Raw genomic sequence first — 9231 nt, 5'->3', positions numbered from 1 at the left:
TAAAAATAAAGAGCAATATGGGTAAAGTTAATGTTTCCCCTTCCCCTTCAAACATTTATATATAATATAGATAGATAATTATATTTATTTTTGTTATATTATTTATTGATATTTTATGTTAAAATATTTTCATTTTTTTATTTGTTAAAATGATGAGAAATATGTAAATTAAAAGTATAATAGAAAGAGGGAGAAAAAAATAAAATTAAGATAACAATATTAAGTATATTATTCAATTATTATATTTTTTATCAATAAGAAATTTGTTAAAATTAATTAAAATATTAAAATTACTGAATAATTAATAAAATTAAATAGATTAACTAATACTTATAATATATATAAATGAAAAAATTTGAATAGTTTGTATCGATGAGTTTAATTTTTTTTAATTAAATTTATTATTAAAATTAAAAATATTATGAAAATTTTATAATTAAATTATTAAAATTAAAAAATTTAATTATTATCAGAAAGGTTTTGATTTTTTTTTTCTATTTAGCTAAATTATATTTAGTTCAAAAGGAATTTTAGCTATCAATTTTTGACTCTCAATTGTTGGTCGCTGATGCAACCACTAAGGCAATATTTGATTTGCCTTTTAGGTACAACAGTTAGTTGATGGATATTAAAATAGATGAAAAAAAATATTTAATAAATTTTAAAAAATAAAACTTATAACTGATTTAATTTAATTTTATTTTTTATTTATATTATATTATTATTTTTTATATAATTTAAAAATTTATATTATGAGTACTTTTATTTTTCATTTATAGCCTTAATATCTTAATTAACATATTATAATTTTATTAAAATATTTTTTTATTAATAATATAAAATATAAAATAATTATTTATTATGAAATAATACATTTTTTCCATCTAAAAACTTAAAATTAGCTATAATTTTTGTCTTTATCAACAATAATAATTACTTTATTATTTTATAAGTATATTTTTAAATTTTTTTAATTATTTTTTTAAAGAATTAATTATTTTCTTATTTCAATAATAAAATAAATAATATAATACAATATAATAAATCAACAATTATATATTTATTTTAATAATAAAATAAATGATATAATATATTAAATCAATAATTATATATTTAATTTAATAATAAAATAAATAATATAATATATTAAATCAATAATTGTATATTTAATTTAATAATAAAATAAAAATATAATATAATAAATTATATGATATATGTCTCTATTAGTCAATTTATATATCAATAGTAATAATTGAATATAACTTTATCAAATACTTAACATAAATAAGTTATCATCAGTTACCGATTATCAGTTATCAACTAATAGTAATAACTAATAATTATCAACTGTATCTAAATATCAATATTTATTGACCTTCAGCAATCAACATATAATTAATAATTATTGGAGGCAAATTATATTAATTATCTGATTATTTCATTTCAGTTACTTCATTTTAATTTAATAAAATAAAATCTCTCAGTTTTATTTATAGAAAAAATTTTCTTTATCCATATTTACTAATTAAATCCTTCTTTTTTTTATCTTTATTATTAAATTAATTAATACTTATTATTTATAACTTATTTTACTTGAAATAAAATTATTAATAAAATTATTAATTATATACTATTTATTATTAATTAAAATTTAATTTGTAACAACGTGAAAAAAATAATAATAAAATTTAAAATAATATTTTATTAATAAATGATATTTTATTAATATTTTATTTTTATATAAAAAAATAATAATTTATAGAGATTAAATATTAATATAGTGGTAGTTGATAAAAAAAGAAAATGAATCTAAAAACTTATTATTGTAATTTTTTTAAAATAAAATTAAAATTAAAAAATTTTATTTTAATAAATTAAAATTAAGGAATTGAAATAAATTAACGACGTAAGTAAGTTGAAAGACGGTACAATTTATCTGTAATTATTGTATTTTAAGTTCTTATAATTTATTATATATATTTTTATTTTTAAATCAATTTAGTGTGGATGATGCTTTAGGAGGGGGCAATGAAAATGATCGATTGACATATAATGTAACCGACCAAAGATCCATAATCTATGCTTTTAACCTAATGTACCTGTCACTTACCCTACTCCGTAGCTCCCATCCTTGATAAAAATGGCCCCACATTACCTTGTTTAAGAATGGTTGCGAGATGGAATGTGGAGGATCCTAAACCAAGATTTGTGCCCACAATATTGCCATCTGGGAGACACAATGGGCTGGCCATTAGGGAAGGTACCACTCAAATTATATCACCCATTTTGGATGAACTTGGTCCTCTGTGATAGGGATGGTTAAACCAATTGCGCTTCCCTACTATATTGGCCTAAGCACCCAAACTTTGGGTAATTATAGCCTGTGACTGAATTTTATTCTATATATATATTTTTTAATTTTAATTTATCCTTTAAAAATTTAAATCTTAATTTTATTTCACAAAAATTCATCTAACCTTTCAAGTTAAAACAACAATGAAATTATCTTTTTATCAACTTTTTTCTCGCGCTTAAAAAAATACTATCCATTTCAATCAGCATCTGAATTTATCACAAAAATATCAATACCATAACAACGATTTATTGCTTGAAAAGAAAGAGGATTTACCCTTCATCAAAAGTGATGAAACTATAATTTTAGACACCACTTTGTAATTTAGAGAAATTTTTTATTCTGAAAATTTGTTATTACATATTAAAGAGATTTTTCTATGAAATAAAATTAAAATTTAAAAACTTTTTTGGTAATAAACTGAAATTAAAGGATAATAGTAAAACAAAAATCAAAATTCAGGGGGCGAATTATTAAAATTACCTACCAAATTCAATACAAAGCATTCTAAAGAAGGAAACATTTGCTTGCAAGTTAATCTTTTGGTTTATTGATGCAAAATGCATCCTTTTAAATTATGAGCAGTTTTCCTAAGCACATGGACACACTCAACAGCCAACTCATTTAGTAATCATTCTGCCAATTGGGTCAATGCTTGAACAGCACTTGAAGGATGAAGCACACGCCTAATTGGATAAACTCTGTTGCTTTATAATTTAAGTTATACTTTATTTAAAGAAATAGAATTTTATGTTTAAGAAAAGAAAATATTATATAAGTGGGTATTTAGAGAGAAGGTGGACCTAGATGAGCTTGAAGCCACAACAAGTCCAAGGAGGCAAGCAAGCAGTCTTCCTTTCAACATGATCTTACCCACCAAAAGCAGGTTTGATTCTTGGCTTTGAGTGGGAAAGCAGCATGTTTAAAGGTACTTCTTAATGAAATGTGTAAGTAACCATTGGTTCTATGTGGTTCAAAGCAATCTTTTAAATAAACAATATAAGTGGGTGCACTTTAATGGTCATATAACTCATCCTCATCTCTTACATATGAATAGGATTACCTTTATTTATTTTGATTAATTAAAATTATTTATTGCAAAAAGAATTTTAGAACTAATAATTTTTTATTAAAACATTTTTTTATACTTTTGTAAATAATAAAAATAATGAAGGGTTGTTTTGGAAATCCAAATGTTTCCTCCTTCCTTGCTATTATAGTTAATTTTTTAATTTTTGAGAATTTTAGCTTGATTTTAAATATTTATTTTTTTAGTAAGCAGTGAAAATTAAAATAAATTGACACTTAAAATTATGACTTAAAAAGAAATTAATAATCAAAATTTTATCACATTAACTTATTTAAATCAATTTTGACTATAGATAAAAAAAAAACTTTTAAAACCACATTAAAATTGTTAAAAAAAGAATTAGCTATAGTTATAAAAATTTGAAAAAAAAATATTTTTTAATATTAGCCTTTAAATTACATATCATCATTTACTATTGATGAAATTGTTTATGAATTAGGATTTTTATCTATATAAGTATTTTTTGATATAGGATTTATAACAAGACTAAGATGTTCACATGTTAATTATTATTTATTGTAAATTAAAAAAGTATAAAATAATTTGATCATTTCATAAAATTTTCCTTTTATATTTTTATATTTATTAATTAATTATTAGAAAAAAATACAATACTATAAGTAACAAGTTAGATTAATGATTAAATGAATTTTTATTATTTATTAATATATATATATATATATTTATATTTATATTTCTATGTAATGTAAATTAAAAATAAAAAAAATTAAAGTATTTAAAACAAAAAAGTATATATAGTAAATATATCGATGAAAAGTTAAATTATACAACTTAAAAATGCATTGTTTTAATTATATATCATATATTAATTTTATTCTTTAATATAACTACAAATATTCATATATTTTCATAATTAAATAAGATTAAAAACGAAAAAAGTATATCTTTATCAATTATTAATTAGTAAAATTTGATTATAAACCTTTTCAAATGTTTTCAATTTTAATAATAAATTTAATAAAAAACAATTAACTCATTAATTACAAAAAATAATTCAAAATTTTTCATTTATTATTAATTTTAGCTACTCCTTTTAGTTTTATTAATATATTTAATAATTTTAGTATTTGTATTAATTTTAACAAACTTCACATTGATAATAAATAATAAATGAATAATATATATCTAATATTATTATCTAATTTTTTAATTTTTTTTCTCTTTCTTTCTACTTATACTTTTAAATTCACATTTTTTCTATCATTTTATTTCAAATTTAAGGTAAAAAGAAAAAGAAAAATAATCTATTTAAAAATAAAAATATGAACAAATAATAAAACTAAAATAAATGTAATTATAATTTTTAAAATAATAGATAAATTAATTAAAATAATATTTTTATTAATTTGAGAATAACTGTTAAAATTAATATAAAAATAAATTGGCTAATATTAGTAATATATGCAAATATTTTAATTCCTTTTGTCAATTAAGTAACCCAATTAAATTAATCAATAAAATTGAAAATAATGTAAAAGTTTGATATTAAACTAATAAAATTAAAAGGAATGGCTAAAATTGAAGAAATTTATAAAGTTTTTTTTTTATTTTTTTAATAATTTATCCATTAAATAATAATATAAAATTTGTATAAATAGATAAATATGTGAAGTGAATAAACATTTAAATTTGATATTATGATTTTTAAATGTAAAATTAAAATTTATTTTTATTTTAAATGATTAATTATATAAATAAAGGTTAAATAATTTTTATAAAGAAATTTATTATATTTAGAAATTATAATATTTTATTGATGTAAAGAATAAAATTAATTTGAAAATAAGAATAATTAATAAAAAAAATTCTGAGCACTTTTTTTTTAATTTATTTCAATTTTTAGTAGATTTTATTAAAATTGTAAAATTAATGTTAGTTTTATTCTATTTATTTAAATAAGTCAAAATTGAAATGCAATTATAATAATTTTATTAAAGTTTTCAATAAAAATTATTTTTTGAGTTATTATATTAAACAATAATTTAAAAATATAAAATAATTTATTTTTATTTTTAATAAAAATAAATTTATTTATATATAAAATAAATTTTAAGTTTGATAAAGCTATATTTTTATTAATATAAATAATAAAAAATGTTATAAATTTATGATCAATAATGTAATTAATCTATTTGAATTAGATTAAAAATTAAAAATTTTAATTTAATATGTAGTTAAGTTAGATTTTTTTTAATTATATATATATATATATAAGAATTATTATATATTTTTTAGTATAGGTAAAATTATTATTAAAATAATATTAAAATTTTAATTTATATTAATTATTATAATATTAAAAATGAATTTTTTTGCTATTTAATAATAAATATTTCATTACTAAAAGTTATTAATATAATATAAAATATTTTAGAATTGGCTCGTAAATAATTTAGCGACAAATTTTTTGTCGCTAAAAGATTAGTGATGACAATAATTAAAAGGCACTTATTGCTCAAATTATTAGCGACGTATGTTTTTGTTGCTAAATAATATTAGCAATAAATTTATATGGATTAAATATTATTATTTTTAATATGTATTATTGGCAAAGAATTATTTATTTGTCATTGTAAATACATTATTTTTATATTTTTGTAAATGATAGATAAATTAATATTATTTTTTATTTTCTTATTTTTATTAATTATTTCTTATAAAATTTTATATTTAATTAAAATTAAGTATAAGTAAGACTAAAAATTTAAAGTTTATATATATTCTAGAATTAAGAATTTTAAATTTATACAAACTTTAAAATTAATTTAAAAAATAAAAATATAATTATAATCAATTTTAAAAATAAAGAGCAATATGGACAAAGTTAATGTTTCCCCTTTCCCTTTAAACATTTATATATAATATAGATAGATAATTAGATTTATTTTTGTTATATTATTTATTGATATTTTATGTTAAAATATTTTCATTTTTTTATTTGTTAAAATGATGAGAAATATGTAAATTAAAAGTATAATAGAAAGAGGGAGAAAAAAATAAAATTAAGATAACAATATTAAGTATATTATTCAATTATTATATTTTTTATCAATAAGAAATTTGTTAAAATTAATTAAAATATTAAAATTACTGAATAATTAATAAAATTAAATAGATTAACTAATACTTATAATATATATAAATGAAAAAATTTGAATAGTTTGTATTGATGAGTTTAATTTTTTTAATTAAATTTATTATTAAAATTAAAAATATTATGACATTTTTTTAATTAAATTATTAAAATTAAAAAAATTAATTAAAATTAATTATTATCATAAAGGTTTTGATTTTCTTTTTCTATTTAGCTAAATTATATTTAGTTCAAAAGCTAGGAATTTTAGCTATCAATTTTTGACTTTCAATTGTTGGTCGCTGATGCAACCACTAAGGGAATATTTGATTTACTTTTTAGATACAATTATTAGTTGATAGACATTTAAATAGGTGAAATAAAATATATGATAAATTTTAAAAAATAGAACTTATATGTCACGACCCAACCTATGGGCCGGAACGGCACTAGGACCTGGGCCAGCCTAAAGCCCCCGAGGCCCGTAGTAAGCCTAACTGTTCATTAACCCAACTCTAAGGCCCATTTGGGCCCAATTTCAAGAAAACAAACGGACAGAGTCCGGCCATAAAATGGACTTTCCAACGGGGAGTTTTCGACTCACCCGACCTGTAAACACAATAAATACTCAATTAGGGAGCTCAGCTCACCCTCCACATACTCATCAGCATAAAAATAAATGGGAGCTCAGCTCCCTCATCCAATCCATCAAACATGCCTATAATATTAAGTTTACAGGTCCAAAATAATAATTTAGGTTACAGACCCAAATCAAATAAACATTTCTAACACATGCGGAAATTCTAAGATTTAACAAGTTTATACAAACATTAGTAATCGACCTGCGAGGGAGAAAGCAGGTTAACCTCAAAAATATTCTCCTATGGCCTGGAAAAATTTTTGAACAGGAGTGAGCGTTCGACTCAGAGAGTAAAATATCAATTTTAACCATAATCTCTATAACTATCTAGAACTAATGCAACTTGTGGAGTGAAATGCAACATCAACAACAATTTCACACCATAACATCAAAAAGGTAATTTGTAGCACTAAAGCACTCTGTAACATCAATCATAATATATGGGAGCTGATCCCTATCTGACTCTCTTAAATCCAACACAGTGCCGTGAAAAACTCATCTAGGACTTCCACTTAATAACCAAATCGGGGTCCCAGCGAAGAACTCAAGCCGTGTCTACCCAAGGGCCGGGTCCCGATGAAGATCTCAAGCCGTGTCTGCGTCCTATCCATAGTCCACACCACATCATACGCACGCCAACGCACGCACCGCTCCAAATTACCACAACAACATCCATGGCACGCTAATGATTATGAATGCAACATAAATCGTGCCTAGAGTTTAACTACATAAATATTTGCATATAAGTGATGCATGGGCATGCTTGAACATATAATAATATCGAAATTACAATTAAAATTAATATTTTACTCACAGACTTAACAACGGTCACTGTGGCAGCTGGGCGGAGGAAGAAGGCTGTCCCGGATCACCTGACAATTACATTACATTTATTTAATACAAATGACTCAATACAAATCAAGAAAAGACCAATTACGTCCTAAGTCGTGCCGAAAATCCGGCAGAGTCTCCCCTATACCTAGGACCTACCCAACCTGCAAAAGGGCTCAAAACACACTTCTATACTCACAATCCATATATCCACAACTCAACCACATCACACAGCCCCTCCTGGGCCCATCAAATCAATCATTCATCACAATATGTAAAATTTCAATTTAGTCCTTATAATTGATCATTTTTGCAAAAACTGCCCAAACAAGTTCTAAAAATTCTAAAAATTCTAAAACTTTGCCCCGCGGTCCTTAGCAATATTACTAGGCTATTGCAAAAAGAATCATAATTTTCTAAGCTATCACGAATATTTTATGGATTTTTAATCCTATTTAAGCACTAGAAAATTACGAAAAAGTAAGGTTCGGGTTTACCTTTGCCGATTCCGACCTCGGGAATGCGCTCGGGACGTCTGACAATGGGGGGGGTAGCCAAAACCTCGGTCCAATTCGGAGACTTTTCCGATAACGGGTCTGTCTGGCCGGAAATTCACAGACCCGGACAACTGTCGAATTTCCGCGAATTGAGGATACCTACACGAAGCCCATAACACGGGGGTTAGCACATAAATTTTTCAGAATTTTCTAAGCTCATTAAATGCTCGGAAAAACACTGCGAAGTTCCATGGGACCCACCGAAAAACGGTGTCGGAAAAATTCGAAATTTATGTCGCCGCGAAGCTCTCGACGAGTGGAGTGTGCTGGTACCCTCGGTTGTCTCGTGGGATTCACGGTTTTCGAGAAATCTAGCCCAAAAGTCGAAATGGGCTAAAAACTTCCCGAGCAAAAATCGGACAAACCACTGGATGGATTTCTGTGTTCTTGGTGTCTATGGAAAGCTCTCGTAGAGTAGATGATTTTAGACACAAGACCCGGTCCAATTGGTGGCCGGATCGACCGGATTTTGGCCGGGGAAGTCGAACGCTTGCCAGAGGAGGGAGTTCGCGGCGTTTCGGCCGTTTGGGAGGCGCTACCGGGTGGTGGGAGAGGCTGGGGCGGCCGTCGGTGGGGTGGCGAGGAGGTGGCTGGCCGGCGGCAGGGGCAAGAGGAGAGAGAAAAGAGAGAGAGAAGGGAGAGAGGTCGACGCGGGCGGGGAAGGGA

This window comes from Hevea brasiliensis, chromosome 6 (genome assembly GCF_030052815.1).
Source record: "Hevea brasiliensis isolate MT/VB/25A 57/8 chromosome 6, ASM3005281v1, whole genome shotgun sequence".
Taxonomy (NCBI): Eukaryota; Viridiplantae; Streptophyta; class Magnoliopsida; order Malpighiales; family Euphorbiaceae; genus Hevea; species Hevea brasiliensis.
The sequence above is the reverse complement of the archived record's forward strand: the minus strand, read 5'-3'. Positions refer to the sequence as shown.